This window comes from Alligator sinensis, unplaced genomic scaffold, assembly GCF_000455745.1.
Source record: "Alligator sinensis unplaced genomic scaffold, ASM45574v1 scaffold1203_1, whole genome shotgun sequence".
NCBI lineage: Eukaryota > Metazoa > Chordata > Crocodylia > Alligatoridae > Alligator > Alligator sinensis.
In genome coordinates, this window is record NW_005842727.1 from 452,688 (window position 1) to 474,072 (window position 21,385).

Genomic DNA, 21,385 nt, shown 5'->3' on the forward strand with positions numbered 1-21,385 from the left:
TACATTCCCCACCCTGTCCCCTCCCTCCCCTGCTTTAGCTTTTGTTTTCCTGATTTCCACTATTTACATTCTCATTGACATCCTGTCACACTTTTAGATTCTCTCATTTCTTGGAGTCTCAGAACAGGAGAGACTCCCTATGCCTGAAGAAGGGTGATTGTGCCCAAAAGTTTGCTAAGAACTTTTTTCCAACTACTCAGTTGGTCTAATAAAAGAGATCATATCTATTCAAATAACCTTGCCTGCCTGCCAGTAGGCACTCAAATCCATATGTAGACACCTATGAATTAATATAAAAGGATAATGGGACACATGACAGAACATTAAAAACACTACTCTCATATCATAATGCATCCTTAATTAATTCCCAAAGACAAAGATATTGGAAACTATTACATATCCTAAGTAGACTAGTATTACTAGTTAATTACTAGTATTATTGTTGTTGTTAAATTTTGTGGTTCTAAATGGCAAAATTCAAATAGGAGATAGTCAATTATGAAAATAAAATATTCCCAATAATTCTTAAGTAGCAACTGCCATTAGAAATAAGTTCATAGACTACTCCAGCAACTATAACAGGACATCATACATGTCAGTAGTAGTAGCAGCAACACATGAAATGTCAAGGCATTTTATGTAACTTGACTTTATATGACATGTCATATTAGGCACTACTCCTATCATGCAATGAAATAATGGAAAAGAAATAGACTAATATGAATGTTGATTTGAAATTAAGTTTCCCAAAATTATTTCTGGAATTTCCATTTTGCATCAAATGTCAAAATATTTATTTTTGTTCTAATCAAAATGAAATATAGTTGCCAAATGGTAATTATTCCTACAAAAAAATTCTGTTTTAAGCAATTCTACAGTTTTCATTCACAAACTGAGGTATTAATATTTTTTCCCTGTCTTTTATATTAAAACTGAAATATTTGAGGCAGTGAATGTTTTACTATATGAACACACAACTCCTAGCACAATGGCATCTAGGTACTATAATAAATAACCTAATTTTCAGTTATTCAATACACACAATCAATGGGACTTATCTGTTACTGAACCCTCAGAAAAATCAGTGCACGATTGAATCTTCTAAAAAAAAATCAGTCTCTTTATTTGACTGATTTGGGTGGTTTATATAAGGTATTTAAATTTCAAAATTTTGGACATGCCATACACTAGTTGTAGCACACTGCCTGCACGATTCTGCAAACAACTGTATTCAATATCTGATTAACTGTTTAAAGTGTAAAAGAGCACTGCACTATAAACAGTTATTGTAAAATACCTAGCTTTTCCCTGGCTTCCTTGTTGAAAACAGTTCTCTCGTTCTAAAGAACCTATATATCACAGTTTCAGAAATGTAGCATTTGGACATTTGGACTTAAAAATGTATTTTTAAAAGTATCATAGTGACCTGAATGGCATAGTGGAAGTAGCTCAACAAGATGATAAACAAAGTTCAATTTTCAACCCACATCTGTCTTATAACTCTTATTTAATGGGCAGGCTGAAATAAGTATGGGAAACTGCAAAAAGCTTTAGGTCCCAACAGGGAGGGACCCTATTTTCTGTTCCTTATCAAGATACAGCAAGCTCCTACAAGCTTACTGACAGTTTTATATTAGCAGTGAAAGGAAGACTGAAGCTAAAAAGCAACTCACCTGAGATGTAATGACTGCTTCTGATTCATTTGTGTGGGAGTTATAAAAAAAACTGAGACAAATGCCCACAGATCTTCGTTCAATTTCAAAAGAAAAGAAATCCTAGCAATAGGGTCCAACAGCACATTATGGATGCACCCCAATGTTTCCATAGGTAAGGCTGCAGAGCTGAGGTGTGAATTGTTCCCCAGTGGTAACAAAAGTGCCAGTGATGAGAGTGCAATGTTAATTTAAACTAATGCTCAAAGAATGTAAAAAGGAAAAACATCATATCATGAAGACGTTCCCAGAAGAATCAGCAAACAGCAAACCAGAGACATTTGCCTGGAGCTTGTCCTTGGTGAACACGGAGCAAGTTCTTGCTCCTTAGGGGTAAATTAATTTTGTCACCTGAGTGCTGGTTTGCTTTTAGGTTATATTTTTTGTGGAGGCTGTTTGGGGGTGGTAAATTGTGCATGGGGAGATTTCCTGTCTCTGATCAGTGCTGATGGGCAGATAACAGCTGAACCTAAATGAAGAGGAAGTGCTTATAAGCTTACAATCCAAAATGCTAGAAATGAAGGGTCAGTAGAAAATGTAGTTCATAGGAAAGTGCTTGAAGAAAGCCAGGGGCAGATGGAAAGACTGCTATTTCTCTTTAAGGTCAGGAATCAAGAAAAGATGATGATGGTGTCTACTGAAGCAACAAATGACCCAAAGAACAGAGGAGACAGTGAAGGTGACGGGATGCTGAAGCAGCAGGATGTATATTATCTTCAATGTATGTTGCTACCTGATAAAAGTAATTCATGTACAAAGTATCATCCAAGACAGTTCATGGAAGAGATCTTGAAAGAAAACATATATCAATTCTAACTTTGTTCAGTAACATTCCGAATGACCACAATTTTGACATTTAATACAGGGCTTTACATTATAGAAAATAGAAAAGCCTGACAGAATTCTTTTAAAACTAAATTATTATTGTTTTATTTTTCCCCGTGCAAAAAACATACAAGAACTTAACTCCCACCTTACATGTTTTCACAAGGAAGCGATATGAATACTAGTATTATGGACATGCACAAGGATGTTATTGCTTCCCCTAGCTATCTATGTTCATGGGTTTGACTTTGATTATGAAAACGGAATGCATTCAGCCTGATTCTGTTAAAAATGAAAACAAGTTTGTTGTTAGCAACAGTCTGGGTGTTGGGGGTATTTATATTTTACAGCATGTCTACACTGCAGTATCTGCAGTGTACTGCAGGTATATCTGACCAGTGAATGAGCTGGCTCAGGTACTAGTAGCAGTCTAGCCACAGTAGCACAGAATTCAGACTGAACCTCAAAACAAGCCAAAGAAGCAGAATAAATTAGGCCACACTCTACTTTGTGTTGTCATGGCCAGACTGCTACATTTACTGGGCTGGTAGTTTGAACTAGCTCAAGTACCTTACACTTTACTAAATTGCAGTCTGTGTAGTAATAGTCTATATTGAATTTATGGTTGTTAATGTTGATTTAACCAGAGATTTCCTTGAATTTTACCAAAGCCCATCGTAAATCTTAATTTCATTTTTTTCCTTGAGATGCGGTTTTAATAAACACAAAAGGTAATATAGTCAATACTGTTTCACATCTTTTGTTCTTTTAAAAGCATTCTGTTTAGAGGTAATGCAATCTGCAGGGCCAACAGAAATTTGAAGAACATGTTCATCAACATCTGTGTATGCTCTTGTCTAAATTCTGTGGGAGTCTCCAGAACATCTTTGGAAATTCTGCAGAGACTCTCCTACTTTTATTGCTGTCATTAACCTACCTTTATGAATGCTAGAAATATAATTAAAAGAAAAATAGAGTGTATGAAATACAAAAGCCATAGTAAAATACAGCAAGGGGACCAACAGGAGCAGAAGAAACAGTGAAAAACAATTTTGCTTGCATAAACAGACATGTAATTAAACAGAACCCACCACATCAGTACTAAAATATGCAGCGAAGGAAAAAAACACAGCTCTGCTGGGCTTGTGGAGTGGGGATGTGGTGGTGGCACACAGTAGACTTGGGTTGCTTTTAAATGCCAAAGGTGATCTCCTACTTAAAAAGTTTGGAGACCACTGGCATACATGTAGGGTTGTGCTCAGGGGCAAGCAGCAGCAGCAGCACAAATGTGTGTTGCTGCTATTTGTCACTGGGGAAACATACATGTGTGCTCATAGGAACATGTCCAAAGAGTGGAGGGAAGGAACTCATTTCTTTTTCAACAAGGAAGAGAAACTGGAGCAGCTTTAATCTGCAATTTCTATAGATTTTCTCTATTTGCCAAGCCAATCTGATAGTGAGAATAAATAAGTACCACTAAGCTACTTATAAATGAAAAATGTAACAGCAGTGATATAGATAATGATCATTTACACAAACTCTTAAGAGCTTTACCTAGATTTGCAAGTGTTTGACACCCTACTTTTGGCACAGATAGATATTACTCTACTGTTGCTTCAGTTTTGGCTGTTCCTTGTAAACAAAATTATATCTATAGTTCTCACAAATCTTTATGTCCCCCCATTTCCCAAACTGAGAATGGAAATAATGAGATGCTACTGCTGTATTAACCTTTTAGATAGTGGCCAGTCAAGTCAAAAGTGAAAGAGCATTTCACTCTGCCTAAGCTATTAAAGTAGACATGTTTTCCCCCTGTAATGCTCTGGGTGCAACCCTACACGCTTATGTCATAATTCAACCCTGATCCTGATGTATCAAATAAAGGCAAGTGCCTAATAAATGGATCACTCAATATTATGGATTTTGCTATAAGACTAATTTAACAAAAATATCTATTTAATGAACCCAAGAAAAATTATGTTTCCAGTAAAACCAGATTAATATAGCAAATGCAGCAATGATTGCATTTGACAGAGTTTTGGAATCACTGTATGTGGTAACTGAAACAAATCCTTACAGAACTTCACACCAGATCATCATTTTATAGACTGATACTATTTCCCAAGGGGTTCAAAATCCAGTGCCAGTAAAACATCTATGCCCATTAGTAGAAATCAGTACTGACAATATGAAAAGAAAAATGCCACTCAAAGTTAATAATGTAAAAAATATTTCCCTATGTCTATATTAAATATGTAAAAAATATTTCCCTATACTATTCCTATATAACATGAATAAAACAAAATTAACAAATTACAAACATATTTTTCTAATAATGAAGATACATTTAATTCCCATTAATTTCCTATTTAGTTCATCATCTAAAAATGAAGACAAATCTTTGATAAATATTTAATCTATGAATACTTAAACACTGAAAGAGAAATTAATATTTGTTCCTAGAAATAATCAACCGGTAAACAATCCAAATGTGCTGTGCAGTGAAGTTTGAGACAATATTTACATTAAAAGTGATACATTCCTTTTGTACTAACCCAGTTGTAAGAAGATTCTTGTTTCCTAGTAAAATCTTATCTAAGGCATATAACTGCAGCATGAGGGAAAGTGAATTAAATGATCACTTAATAAGCAATGTTTTAACCTTGATCAAAGATATCAGCTACTTAGATGTAATGTTTTTTCATATTTAAGAATGCAGAATTAGTCATCTCTTCCAACACTAAAAGGAATCACTAACACTTGAGAAAATAAAGAATTCTTTAAAACCAGTGCTATTCTTGGAGTACTGTACCTCCTTGATGCTTTGATTAGTATAAAACTTGCATCATATAAAAGAATTCCAATTTACTACTTGAAAAGATTTATTAATGCTTATGAAGAAATTCTTGCCTAGGATGCCTCCAATAACCAATATGATGCTGCTCTAACTAAGTGATTTTTAAATTAATGAGCTTTTTCACTGGACTTTTGCAGGTAGAAATCAACTCATTAAAAGCACGCAGGTATCCTGCTTGGCTGCGATGCTGGCATTAAAAGTAAGGAACAAGAGTCTAAAAACTACTTCCAAAGGGTATCATTTGCTTTAAAAAAGGAAACTACTCAAAATCTGATGAGGAACATGGAATTTCTATTCTACAGGAAAGGCTGATATGTTGAAACGTATTCATTTTCATCCTAGGGCCATGAAATGACTATTTCTAAATAAGTCAAAACATGAATTTGAGAAAGTCACAACTCATTTAAAACAAGAAAGTTCAAATGGCATGCCCCATGTCAGTTCTTCAGTTTTTGTCACTAAAAATTTCATCAGAAGGATACATTCCTATGGAACATTTAGATTCTAATGAAACAGTATTTTCAAACAATAAAATGTATCACTGATTCCCCTCCCACTCACATCTAACTAATTCTACATGCAAACTAGCTACAGTTACAATTTTAGGTAGTCTAGGTGAATATATCTAGATTACAATTCCTCCAGCAAACTACTTTTCCTTTTCCATGCACACGAAGTCATAGTTTCATAGTTTCATAGTAGTTAGGGTCAGGAGGGACTTGAACAGATCATCTAGCCTGACCCCCTGCCACAGGCAGGAATGAATGCTGGGTTCACAAGACCCCAGACAGGTGATCATCCAACCTCCTCTTGAATTTGCCCAAGGTAGGGGTGAGGACGACTTCCCTGGGAAGTTGGTTCCAGATTTTGGCCACCCTAACTGTAAAATATTGCCTTCTGATCTCTAACCTAAACCTATTCTCCATCAGCTTATTACCATTGTTCCTTGTCACCCCAGGTGGTGCTGGGGAGAAAAGGGCTCTGCCTATTTGCTGTTGATCTCCCGTGATGAGCTTGTAGGCAGCCACTAGGTCTCCCCTCAGCCTCCTCTTGCTGAGGCTGAACAGGTTCAGGTCCTTCAGTTTCTCCTCGTAGGGCCTGTCCTGTTGCCCTCTCACCAAGCGGGTGGCCCTCCTCTGAACCTTCTCCAGGCTGGCCACATCCCTTTTGAAGTGCGGCACCCAGTACTGGACACAGTACTCCAACTGCGGCCTGACCAAAGTCGCATAGAGGGGGAGTATCACTTCTCTGGACCGGCTTGAGATGCACCTTTGGATGCATGACAAGGTATGGCTGGCCTTGCTGGCTGCGGTCTGGCATTGGCGGCTCATGTTCATCTTGGAGTCAATAATGACACCAAGATCCCTTTCCGCCTCTGTGCTTTCAAGAAGGGAACTCCCCAGCCTGTATGTATGCTGTGGATTCCTTCTCCCAAGGTGCAGCACCCTGCATTTGTCTACGTTGAACCCCATCCTATTTTCGTCTGCCAAAAAAATATTTTGACATGCCGTTTTCAAATATTGATATAGGTAGAAGGCTTGGTGTTCAAAATACACAGACGTATTTTGCAAGTGTAAAACCAAATCCATATCTCGGTGGGTTTTAGATAAGTAATGTACAGCAGTCTCTCTCACTTGCTATCGTCTTTGATTCCACTTGTTCAGCAACTCTTCACTTCTCATTCAGTATCTCCTCTTAAAACATGCTGTAAAGGCAATCCTTTTGTAATTGAGGCTATAACTACACTGAAATTTAGGGTCACTAGAGCCCACAGAATCCATTTACCAGATATACCCGTAAACTTAACGGCTGCCAATAGAAGTCCAGGCTTATGCTGGATGTTCTGCTGAACTTCTGGGTATGAGGTCAACCCTGCTCACATTCCCCTTCTAGTTCTACTGCTTCTGCAGCATGTTTGAAACTTACCTAGAGGTGTAAGTACAAGAAGCCATCAGCAGCAAATCCACAATTCCCTTTTCTGTACTTCTGTATTCTGCAGACAGATTCCTACAAGGGCTCTGCTGCACAAATAATCAGCATAACCTTGAATAGCTTTGGTTTAGGCTGCAGCATACACTATAGATGATAAAGGGCAACTCAAGGGGCTTGGGCTGGTTGAGGACAACCTGAGAGCTGACCCCTAGTATCACTGTAGGCATACCACAAAGACCTCCTTTGCACTATAATTATTTGGCCTGATAGCAGAAATATTCCCAAAGGAACCAGAAAAAAACTCATTAGCTTCTGCATGTTGCCCTGACCATTTAAAAATGTCAGAGAACCTAAATGTTGAAGATACAATTATGTCAATTTTCTATAAGCTGGGGTGCGAAGTCAGTCCCAGAACACCCAGAGGAATGAAATGTTACAGGAGTCCTCACACCTTTTATTTTGCCTATGTATAGACAATGATGATCAGAAACAGCAAGCTATGGGAGAAATCTAATGATACAGGGAATTTTAAATTATGTTTTTAATTTGGTTGTTCAATCAGGACCTGACAACATTTTTTACACAGGAGGCAATAACCACATGTAACAAAAAAGTGACTCATTAGTTATGACATTTGAAAGATGATTTATTGAAACTATAGACTGCAGTGTGATTTCCATAGGGAGATTGTGGATATGAATAAATTTTCAAGCATGACTCTGCAGATAACCTTCAACTAGCTCTTCTGATCATATGAAATGTACTGTAACAGGTTGAGTTCGAACACTTCTCACCCATCTAATAAAAACAACATGCCTTGTATAAAGAAAATGAGCTTTACATTTTCCAGGACTTTTTCCTGCCTTGTGACGCACTCAACAGTACATGGTTGGTCATATTCTATATGCTTTGTTACATATCACTGCTACAGAGAGTTTAGAATAACTTTCTGGATTTGAGGACACAAAAGCTCATCTAATTTTTCCATAAACTATCCAGAATTTAAATTGTGCAAAAAAAATTTACGTGTCTTTCTGAAGGGGACTCAAGTGTTGGATTGCAAGAAAAAGCCTACTAAGTTAGTCTCTAATATGACTACTTCTTTAAACAGGAAAACAATGCTCTTTTAAGTTGATTGATATTGTTTGCAAAGTTGTGCCAAATTCAGCAAATAGGTTTGGCTGGCAAAAAGATTAACATAAAATGTGAAAAAGAAATACTTTACAGCAGGCATTTTCCAAATGTAATGTCAATTTGTTTTGAAATGAATTGTGTGGGGGTTTTGTGTGTTAAGCGGGGGTTAAAAAAACCCAAACAAACTGAACTGTTCTATTTGGATTTGAATAGACTATTTAGGTTGAGTTGAACTTTGTTTCCTCTGAGAAAACCTTTTCCTTTAAAGAAAAATAAATGACTAGCACAAAATAAATAGGGTCTGCTTAGCAGGGCCCAAATCCAACTTCAAAATGCTCAATTTTTAGAAACTTTGGCTATTATTTGAACTCAAGCTCCCAAACATGTCTATACATAAACTAACTTCAAATTTACCTACTGGTCAAAACATATTTCAGATCAGAAGTTTCCTAATAAAGATTTCTTATTTACTGAGGTATAACCAAAACTAAATGCGAAAACCTCAAACAACAGTACTACATAAAAATAGCTCCATTTTTAAGAGAAGAACATAAGCCTTGATCCTACAAGTACACTGATGATTTTACTTAAGTAGCACTAGTTAAAACCAATGAAATAGCAGAAAGTATCACTATACAAATGTTTCACTGGTCTTTGGCTTATGCCCATAGATTGTAAAGAAGGAAGGGTTTTTTTTCTATATTATATGTTACATTTCAAACTCAAAGAAGAGGGGAAAAGATCCATTAGGTAATTCTTTCTATCCCTCTCCTAAAAAAAGACTGTTCCCTATAGTTTTAACCCTATAGTATGACAGAGTTTACAGAGTTTACTTCTAAGTACATCAGGCAAGGGGAGCTCATCACCAAGACCCCATTTCACAGTCTAATGAACCTCATCATTCAGGAACTGCTACCTGCTATCATGTTTTTCTTATTTGAATCCACTACACCCTTTAGATTTACCTGTGGTACATCTAAGGAATTCATTACTAGAAGCTAGATAACAAATACCAAATACCTGTGCAGCCTTCCCACCACCTGCACTCTCCATCCCCAGCTCCCCACAGACTCTGCCCCCTCCTACTACCCCCAGTTTCGGCCCACTTTCTGCCTCTTCCTGTCCCAACCTCACTACTCTCAGATGCTGCTCAGACTGGGAACCCAAAGGACAGCACATGGAAGCTGTAAATATTGTTTTAAAAATGATCCATTTAACTTCTAATTATATTGGTTAAATGGTTAACCAATAACACAGCAGCTCAGAAACAGCTTCTACTAGGAGCCATTCCCTGGGCCCTTTGACAGGTGGAGGAGGAGGTGGTGGCAAGCCCTGTCAGATAACACTGGTCAAGTGAATCCCCCCACTGGGAGGGAGGGAGCACCAGTGGATGACCAGCTAATTGCTTAATTGACAAGTCATTAGGCTGCCCACTGTTTTGTTCTTTAATCACATACTGTTCCCCACTCCTCCCTTCCTCTCACCTTCTCCTCCCACCCCCCTCCATCCTGCCTGCCCTGCTGCCTTCTGGTTCCTGCTAAGGCACCCCATGGCTTCCCTTTCCCACTTCCCTGCCAGACTGTACCCAACCTTGCACTAAAAAAAAAAAAAAAGAAGTAAGTTAACTGGTTATCAGGTCAGATCAGGCTACAGTCAGGTCAGACCAGGCCAGGTCTGCTACCATTATGACAGTAGATGGTACTACTTGCAGCTCTCACTGCCAAAAGCTGGGTAAAGGGAAATAGCCTAGCAACCTCTATGGTACCTTCGGGCAGAGGAGTAACTTAGAGGGGGTACTAGTCCTTACCCCTGGTGGAGGAAATGCCACCAAAAAGGAGATGCCATGGCAAGGTAGACTGGGCTCTTCAGCCTTGGTTGGTAACCAGTCTAGGAGTAGAGCCTCAAAAAGCAGATGGTTTGAAGATCTTTTTTGTACCGGCAGCTCCTGCAGCCAAGCTAGCTCCAAAATACTGGCTTCTGCCTTTCCTTTGGGATCAGTCAGCTAGGCTGAGAGGAAGACCTTGATATATGCATCTCCATAGCAACTGCCTAGGAGATTGCGGCCAAAACTGAATGGAGAGGATACTCTATCTTTGCTACCTGCATGGGCGCAGCACAGAAGGAGGCAGTCACGAGTTATAAGCTCAACTCAACTGGCATAGAGTACAGCTCCATGGGTCACCTTTGTGGGTGGAAGGAACCAGTTGTGTTCCACTGGTCAGCTACCACCTGCCTTAAGTCATAAGGTGCTGACCTGCCATGGTCTGCCTGCCTCATTTGGTACGTGAGGTTAGACCAAAACTTGAAAAACAGATGGAAAATCAAGTACCAGGCAACAACAAAATAAACCTTAAAACCTTCCTGCTGGGAAGCTGGAAAGTCAGGACCATATGCATAGGCAGTGGAAGGCCAAGGCTAACAGGGCTTACCCTGCCCCCAATGTGGGACAGAGGGTAGGGCTCCAGGGCAGCCCATCCGTGGGCTCCAGGCTGCTGTAACGGGTTGCGGGGGAGTGTACACACACGCAGACATGCGGCCAGGATTGCAGCTCCGGCATGTGGGTTACTGCCTAGCACAGCAGCCAGGGAAGTTTCAATCTACTCTGTGAAGGGGAAGGGGCTGAGGGGGAGGGAAGAGATTGAGGCCCCAACAGTGCAGGAGGGAGTGGGGCAGAGGCAGGGGCAGGGCTGGGGTGAAAAGGACCCCAGGGCAGGTCATGGGACTATCAGAACCCAGGTGACTCATTCAGGGGTACAGGGGGCTCCCACCACTGCATGGACCCTGGGAGAGGCAAGGGAGGGCATGTGCCCCTCCAATTTGTGTGTGAGGCAAGGGCAGGCTGCCACTGTGGGATGGGATCTGTGCTCTGCTGCCGTTGCCCTGGGAGTGATTTGGCACCATGTGCCTGCCAATGCCAGGCTGCGCCCTGTCCTCTGACATCGTGGTGGCAGACACATGGTGTAGCACAGCTCTTGGGGCAAAGGCAGTGAGATGCAGATCCCCAGTGCACAGTGGCAGCCTGACCTTGCCCTGCAGAGAGATCGGAGGGCATGTTCCCCCCATTGCCTCCTCCAGGTTGTATGCAGCAGCAGAAGCCCCCTTGCACCCCAGACAAGCCTCCTGGCTCTGAGCCTCCCATGACCTGCCCTGGGGCACCATTCACTGGAGTCCCTACCCCTGCCTCTGCCCTGTTCCCTCCCTCACTGTGGGGGCTTCCATCTGCCCCCCACACACCCCTTCCCCATGAGAGACTTATCTCCTGGGGGGGGCACCCCCCAAGTAATATTTTCTCGTCTGTCTATGACCATATGTCCTGGCACGAATGATAATTTACAGATGATGGATGTTCAGAAGACTGCATTGATCGATTGTGAACTGCAAAAACTTAATATCAACATTGCAGCCTTGCAGGAGACAAGACTGGTCAACTCAGGATTTATTAATGAGGCCAACTACACCTTTTTCTTTGAAGGCAGGAGTACCAAAGAAATTCACCTACATGGGGTTGGATTCGCGGTTTGCAACAGGTTGGTCAAAACCATCAAGTCCCGCACTGGAACATCAGATTGCATCATCTCACTCTGATGGCAGTCAACTGACAGTTTTGTTAATAATCATTAGTGCCTATACACCAAATTTATAGGCAAGTTCAGATGATAAAGACAAATTCTACTATGCTCTGCACTAAGTCATTGAGAACCTACCATCAAAGAAGAGACTTCTTCTCCTAGGTGACTTTAATTCTCAAGTAGGCGCAGAGCACAACTCTTGGTCAACCTACCTGGGACAAGACGGCATTGGGATAATGAATGAAAATGACCAACGTCTTCTTAAACTCTGCACCTGAAACCACCTGTGTATCACTAACACCTACTTTGCGGGCAAAGAGCATCAAAAAGTATCATGGATGATCTGGCCACTGGCATGGAATCAGTGAACTGCCCTTGGGACACCTTAGCAAGTGAACAGACACAGCAGTGCTTCCTTTTCAATCATGGAGTCTAACATCACAATGAGAAATGTTTATGCGAATTACAACAGAAACATGACTGAAGGAAGTAGTCTGTCCATACAGTAGCTGCTAATGCCATGTACACCCATGACCACTATGGCAGGACCTGCAAGTCTAACCTTGGTCTTTACAGCCACAAGAGAAAATGTACCATTACCGTTAGAAGAATAACTGCAATATCCATCATCACTCACTGAGGAACGGATGCCATATAAACCAGTTATCATTGGGCTTATCAGTTAAATGATTAATCTTTTAACCTTTCACATCCCTAATGGAAGCTCAGCCTTTGCCCAGCCATGCAGAAGAGTCGCCATTGCTGATTGGCCAGGCAGGCAATGCAGCAGTGTTGCCACCACTGATTGGCTGGGCTGGGGAAGATGTGCTCTGGGTCTCGGACAGATCCTATCCCTAGCTGGAGCCCAGCTGCCCCTGACAGTAAAGGGGAGAGAAGGGGGGAGGGGAGGGCAAGAGGCTGCTGTGGTTCTGACTCTGGCCCCAACCCCAAGCTCAGAGCCAGAGTCAGAGCCACAGCAGCCACCTTCTCCCTTTTCCACTTTCTATGTGATATAAGACGAGCCTTGTTCCCTGTGCTGACGGGGGGTGGGGGTGGAAACCTCATCTTATATTCAAGTAAATACAGTAGTGCTTATTAAACACAAAATCATAGTACTTTAAACACTTTAATTACTTTAAACTGAATTCTCACAGCATCCATAAAATAAGCACTACATCATAAGTATCATCAAAGTCATAGTTCAAATGCTGAAAGCAAACCAAAAACGTATAACTAGGGGACTTATTACTCTGCAGCATCTAGAGGCAAGACTAGAATTACAGCAAATCACACTTTCCAATTCCCAACCCTGAACTAGACTACACTATCTGTTTAAATGTTAGACCAAATTCTGGAATACATACAAAAAAGTCACCCATTAAGTCTGTTCCCAATATTCTCCTAATTTTAGTGTCCAATTTATACAGCATAGGTGATTCATTATGTATTGCTGTATGAGGATTCAAATAACTGCATGGTTATATTTCACAAGTTATTATGATCCATTCTGTTAACTGTAACAAAAAAAAAGAGTTCTAGTATAATTTGAATGAAATGCTGTCTTACAATTTATAATGACCACTATTAGGCGTGACACACCCTGATCCTGGATTCTCTCAGGTCCTTCAGCCCCAAACCCTCTCTGCCATCTACTGCTTGACCACTGAGAACAGACTGAGATGTACCAAGAGACCAACGTCCTGGACCAAGGTACCTCAGCTTTATTTGCCACACCCATACCTTACCAACTCTTAGGAGAGAGGATTTTGCCAGCTAGAACTACACCCTTGTCCACTCATGTGTTGAAAGATTATGTTTCCCTGCCTGTAGAAGAGGCCTGATTATTTGGTCTGAAATCACGCATCACTGACAATAACTAAAAGATTAAAAACAAAACAAAACATTTATTTAAAAAACAAGAACAATCATAAGAAGCCAGTAACAAAGAAACCAGAAACCAGATACAGTCAGAGTTATAAGAATACATAAACAAAAGAAAATATGAGATATATGATTTTACCATATCCCTGCATCTTACCTCTAAATTCTAAGAATGCAGCTTCCACTTTTTTCCAAGCCAAGGCCTTCTCCCAGAATGTTAACTTTAATTGTTCAGCTAAAATAAGGGGGACTAAAGCACCTTTTGTCCATGAAACTGGGGATAAAAACTTGCTCTCATAACAAGGGTTAAATATGGATTTTTGTCTGGCCATTCATGTACATCATCCACTGAATTCTTGGGGAGTCCATATATGCATATAGCTTCCTGTGCTTCATGTGGATATCCATTTACCAGACCAGGAGTCTTGTCTGATCCAATTATGACCAGGAGAATACTTGATTTGAATAGCCTGTTTCCAGATACCATTCTTGCTACAGGTCTTTCTTTTTAAAAGGTAAGTCTTATTGTCTGGAAGAGCCTGGTTCATGTGCCTTGGACCACATTCTTAAGGGCCTATTTGACTGGTAGTACATATACCAATGTCAGAGGCTAATTCCTAGTGATTTCTTCTCACCAATGTGGATAGGGGAGGGACACTTGAGTTAAGCATGGTCTTATTAATCAGTCCTTGTTAAAATGTGAAACAAAGAAGTACATTCATATCAAATTGAACTATTCATATAGACAAGAATGATAAGGCTATACATAGATACCATTAAGCCACATCAATAAAATGAACACAAGGAAACAAGTATGACATTTCATGATACCTCAAAATATTTTTGGTTTATGATAATGCAATCACAGGAAAGCAGGACCTTTCAAGGTCATTTAGTCCAGCCCACTGCTCAGTGCCAGATCATACCTGACAAAACCATCCCAAGTCTGTCAACTTGCTCTTGAAAATATTCAGGGGTGGAGAGCCTACAACTTTTCTAGGTAGCATGTACCAAAGTTTGATAACTCTCAGAAGCAAAAAGTTATTTCTAACCTCCAACCTAAATGGCCCTGCTGCTGTTTGAGGCCATTACTCCTATGGCAACAGAGAAAAGTTTATCTCTAACCTCTGTATAATCATCCTTCAAGTGTTATAAAATCCCTCTCTTGGTCTTTTCTTTTCCAGACTAAATAATCCTAGTTATTTCAGACTTTCTTCATAAATCATGCTTCCCAGGTTTGTAATCATCTTTATTGCTCTCCACTGGACTCTTTCTAATCTGGCCATATCCTTCTTGAAGGAGAGGTCCCAAAACTGGACACTATATTTGAGGTAAGGCTTCACCTGTGCCAAGTAGAGTGGAAGAATCACTTCCCTGGATTTGCAAAGGATGCTCCAGTTAAAAGAACCCAGTAGTTTTTTTTGCAACAAGAGCACACTGTTGGCTCGTATTCAGCTCATGTTCCATTGTAACCCTCAAGTCCTCCGTAGTACCACAGCCTAGCCAATCATCCCCCAATCTCTACTTGTGCACACAAATATTTTATCCCAAGTGCAGTACTTTGCAATTGTCCTTGCTGAATCCAGTTTATGCAGGTCATTCTTGGTCCCTGCCCTACCCTCCAGAGCACCCACCCGATTTGGTGTCATCTGCAAATTTGCTAAGCATGCACTCAATCCCATTATACAAGTCAGGACTGTCTAACTTCAGAGCACCTCGGGGTCACATGTTGCACTAATTGCAGACCTTGGGTTGCACACTATAAGTGCCACACACTTTGCAGACTCCCTGGGGCCTCCACCATGTGGGCAGCACAGCTCTTCTGCTACCTAAGGAAAGGAGCACCCCCATCATCACCCTCCACTGCTGTACCAGGCCCTTTTGTACTGTTCTGCCCTGACTCAGAGACCCCAGACACTGCAACAGCAGGAGCAATAACAGAGTGGTAACTAGGTGGAAACCTGAAGGCTGGCTGTGATCTGTGTGCTACCAGTTGGACAGCCCTGGTCCAAATGGTTTTATGAACTATTTTGGTCCGCATTTTGGGCATGTAAGTGGGTATGTGTTGAATGAGGTTTACATAGAGTGCACAAGAGACTCTTGTCACCCTAACTATATATAGACACACATATGTGACATAAGATGAGTTTTCCAGAATTCCACAGTGCAACTGAATTTTACATATATTAACAAGAAACTGATATAAAATGGGGTTTTATACATTAAAAAATGTGACACTTATTTTTGTAGTTTCAGCCATTCTGTGGTATCACCCACATATCTAAGATGTTGTCTTTGTTAAGTATATTCTAGGTATGAATTTGTTCTGATGTTGAGACTATGGTTCGAATTCTACAAGCCGCCCATTTCAATCAAGGTATAACAGGGTAACTGAAAGTCTAGGCTCTTTAGATGTCACCTTGAATTTTCCAAAGATGACTAGTCATCCTGTTATTTTGTAAGAAAAATTATAAATTGTTCATGTTCTTTCTAAAATTGCTGCAAACATATTTTTTTTCATTTAAGGCTAATCTTGAGCCTCTGACTCCTGATTTAGATCAACATTTTAAAGTCTTTAATGCATTTTTCAGAATTAATTTCAGTATAACATATGCAAAAATCTGTTTAATTTTAATTAGTGGAAAAGGGAGAAAAATATAAAATCATTGAAACACATAAATTAAAAAAATGTATTGAATACAAATAGTTTTACTTTTGTTATGCTCCTTTCATGGAGTAAGAAGGGGGATTCTGAGCTAAAATATACCCCCCAAATCAGTTTTCCCCATTTTTATACTAATATGAACTTAATACCTCATTCCACAATCAGTTTTTTCCATAATGGTACACGCAGGATTTTGAACACTCTTTTTGAGAGCCAGAGTTGATGCGAGAAGTTGAAGGATTTATTCTTCAATAAATGTGCCATTATTACTGGGAATTACAGTATACTGATGTGGATAGAAAAAGATAGACTTTTAAACCCAGTGTTAAATGCATTCAATTCACAGGAGTGAATTTGTTTTAACTTTGTGTTTGTTGCCACCTGCAGTTTCAGGAAAAACTCTTTAGATACCTCTCAAAAAGCCTGGTGTCTGCCCTGAGTCATAAAACTAGGGATGAGCATGCAACTTGTGTTCACTCTAATTCTGAGCTATTGCTAAAATAGCTATTTTGAAATGTTTATATTGCAAATAACAATGGGGTGCAGGAGAACACTTTATTCCTTAACTTGTGTGATCAGACTTAAAACAAGCACTCTAAAGGAAAAGATTAATAAACTAGCTTATGGTAGCATCTGTCTGCCCCTTTTCTAGTTTACTTTAACATAATTGTTTGTTTTGAATGTCAGATATGTGCACTAGACATGGTAAATATGCAGAATAAGTTGTGCGTGTGGCCCAGGCACAGCACTGAAGATTGATTGCTCTTCCTAAGAGGGTATATCGCTCTTCTCTCTCTCAAAAAGATGATAAATAGCTCAAATTAGACTCCAAACATGGATCTCCTATCTTTAAAGAGAAGACTGAGAACAATGCAATTTGTTCAAGCAGAGGCGCTAATATTTTGGAATAGCAATATAAGCACAAACATCTTTATGTTTCGGATAATAAAATGAGCACTCAAGTAAAATAGACAAATCCTCTCAGTGATTTAAAAACAATTAAGAAAACACTATAAATTGTGATCAAGTCATCATAAACAAACACCCATCACTGGGTCAAAAAATAATCCATCCTTCATCATTCAAGTTACTTCATAACAAGTAATATAGTATGTCACATGAGAGTATAGTTCTAAAGGAAAAGAAATGTGAGCTATATTAACGTAGACTGCACAATTAAAAGGATGTGGCTAACCCCCTAGTTATTAAGATTACATCAGCATAACACAATAAAGAAGACTTATTGCCTAATAACTGTTGTTAGTCATGTAGGTCGTCGGTGCAGCTCCTTATTCATGAACGTGAATCTGAGTGCCAACTTCCCCCTTACAGGGACATAGTGACAATTGGGGTCATTCATATGTTCTGGTGAAGCCAAATATTCAGCAAAAGGTCACAGTATAAAGTCCCATGCAATTTCTGCTTCATTTGAACCAAATGTGAGATGATGGGTATGATTCAGATTCCTTTTCATTGAACACTAAAATAGGGCTTATAGACTGCTCTCCACAGGGTTCTAACAGATTCTTGAATTTATCTAAACTGGCAGTCTACTTATTTAGATCAACTGTAGCTCCTTTCCTTACACTAAACAATTTACTTCCATTTTTTTCTTCTCTATGCCCCTTCCTGGAAATATTTGTTCAATAACTCCCTACAGTGTGTTTCCTGTTCCATTTCTTACAACTTTTTTTTTCATTCTCCCCATATTCTCTGGTTCTTTCATCCTCAGCCTCATTTACAAGAAGCTGAGGAAGTGTATATTCTCAAATTGATTACCATCCCACAGAGTAGGAGCTTCTGGTCTGACTTCGAAGAGGTGAAGGGCTCGCTCAATCAGCTAAACTCCTTCCTCCACTTTGCTTTATTATTGGAGGTGACCTTATTTATTGCTCTCTAGAGAGATGGGATCAGAAACTGCTTCCCCTAAGGCTAGTCTCTGAACTGAGGGCCTTCCTCAGCTCTTCACCTACTTCTTACAAAATAGTGGTAGCAATAGCAATAGCAACTGGAAAGAACGTGGTAAGGACCAAGAAGTGTTGTTCTCCCAAAATTTGAAGAACATGGACTTTCATTATGTAAGCTGAGTGACTCAGTTTACCCTTCTATAAAGATGACGTACCTGACTGGAGCATTGCAGCTCCAGTCAGGAAGAAAAATTTGGAGTACTGGAGCTATCGTCTATCAGTATATCAGGTCTGAATCCCTAACTGACAACATCAAACTCCAGAACATAGATGTATAATAAGAAGACTGCTTCTTAAGCTATTAAATTCTTCTTTTGGTATGCATGAACAGTTCAGGCAGGCACGAAGTTTCAGATGTTAATTTACTGACTATATGGAACAGGCTAGCAGGGGATACTGAACACTTCTCCATGGGCACCTAGGACTTCAAAGGTAGTTGTCTGACAAGATAATGTAGTTGTGCCAGTGTTCTGGCTGTGATCAAACTTTTTTTCAGTAATTTAAAATGAAAGGCTGTCTGCTTGTGATTATCTAAAAGCAGTTCTACGTATTCCAATTGCTCAGCTTAAGACTTGCATATTTTCTGATTTTCCTCCCTTAGTTTAGTCTCTTTTTTTGTTTGTTTTTGTTTGTTTTGGATTTTTCTAGTCATGTTGAAACACATAATTAATACATGATTAATAGATTTATGGATCTCCATAACAAGCAGCTCTAGACCATGCTTCTTGTGAAACTGACCTACAGGCCATTCAGAGAGCTTTAACCCACTGCTGTAATGTCCATATTCCAGCAAAAGAGTTGAAATGGCTTCTTAAAATCTTAATCCCAAACAAATGCCAGCATATACTATAACTCTGTCAAACTACCCCACATTTAGACTTTTGCATGTGCTTTTAAACAATCTTTATCTCACATTCCTCTCCAGGAATGAGGATACAACAATAAGACTCAAAGACGATGTGTTTCTATCATTGATTGCTAGCTTTGCCTGCAGTAGCAAGTTAAGAGCAGCAATTTATTATTAAATGAACTGGCAATGTATTTGACTGCTTGGCCAAATTATGTATCAACACAAGCACTGAGATACAGATGAAAGTACAAACCACACAAAATTCAACTCCTCCCATTAGTATTCTTGTTCAAAATGTATTCTCTATTTGGGATTAAAGACACATGGGAAAAAGTTAAAGTTTAAACTCTATTTCACTTTAGGTGCCTAAATGGTAGGGTTGGGCGAAGCTTCAGTCCTTGATTCCATTCGACAGAGATTTGGCCTGATTTGGTGGCCAAATCGCCGAATCCAAATTGGATCAGGAGACCCTTTAATCTCTTCAAATCGAATCGGAACCCTCTGAATTTATTCAGAGAGATTTGGAAAGATTTGGTGATTCGGACACAGACACAGCTTTAAATGTTTTTTCTACATACCTCAAGGTACCAGGCAGCTCGTGAATGCTGAGATGCTGGGGCAGATGGAGCACCCCACAGGACCATGCAGTGCACTTGGCTCAGACCCGTAAGTGGACCATAAGCACTTCCAGTCCACCGGGGAGTGTGCAGGGGCCCGCCCTGCACCACCCTGGCTTGGCAATTGGTGACTCTTGGGTCTGTGGGGGCCACCGGGGTTCCCCCACAGCCAATCACTGAGCCAGGGAGCATGGGGGGGCCCCCCAGCATGCTCCCCGGGAGACCCAGAAAGGGATCAGAAGTACTTCTGGTCCACTTTCAGGTTCGCTGGTGAGCATGCGGGGATCCCCCCATGCTCCTGTGGGACGTTCCACCCACCCCAGCATCGTAGCATTCACAAGCCATGCCTGGTACCTTGAGGTATATAGAAAAAACATTTAAAGCTGTGTCTATGGCCGAATCACTGATTCTCTGAATCAGTATCCAATCTTCAGATTTGGATTCAGCTGAATCGAATTGGGGCAGTGATTTGAATCAACGGATCAAATCACTGTCCCTGATTCAGCCTGAATCCAAATCCGAATTGAATATCTTAATTGCACACCCCTACTAAATGGTATTTCACCAGTTCTGGATTTTATTTTGCTCTGTGGAAAAATATATTAATTATTCAATTATTAAATGATAAATTATTAAATTCTTTTGCCCCAACTATGCAGTAGCATGTGTCATTAAACAGTGGCTTTTGGAGTTATTTCTAAGACCAGCAGCATCCAGACTAGCATTCCCCATTCTATGCTAGTTCTGAAAGCGTTAATCTGATAAATGCAGCTACACATGGATTGCTAGCTGCTTTAATTTTGTAGCAATAAGAACAAAAGTTTAAAGGCCATCAGTTAGAAGGGTAAATTGACTATTAAATTGACAATCTCAAAACTATTCCACAGAGTCCATTGAAGAGTCAAGAATTCCAATGTAATGGAAAGGGCAATTTCTTTCTGCTTTTGACAATTCCTTGCCTGCCTGCTTTTTGATGTTGCCCATCTTGGTTGATAGTGTTTATTTTGGGATAAAAAGGGAATTTTGGATTAGCAGTTAAAAAGCTAGAGAAGACAAACACATTATTTATAAAAATGTCTTTGAATAACTTAAAAACTAAAACAAAACAGAGGCACAGTACATTAAACTGTACTAGTAGTTAATGTTCCCTCTGCCTTCATTTTTAAAACACTTATATTTTTTATGATGTTCAGTATCTAATCACTCTGGATCCCATTTGCACTCCCAGTATGTTGCAAATTTTTAGAAATGATGGCTAGAAAATAGTATTTAGAGGTTTTCCTTTGGGAATTGGCTTGTAGGTAAAGTAAACATGCATAAAATAGTGGCCCAGGGCAACAGCAAGAGTTAATTGGTTTCTAAAAGCCTGTTTATGA

General features: G+C 39.8%; 1 protein-coding gene across 1 annotated transcript in view; it reads right to left on the minus strand.

The window, feature by feature from the left end:
- Nucleotides 1-21,385, minus strand: part of LOC102373348 (sperm-associated antigen 16 protein) — a 723,196-nt gene that overhangs the window by 377,864 nt on the left and 323,947 nt on the right. The gene's annotated exons all lie outside the window — the stretch shown is intronic.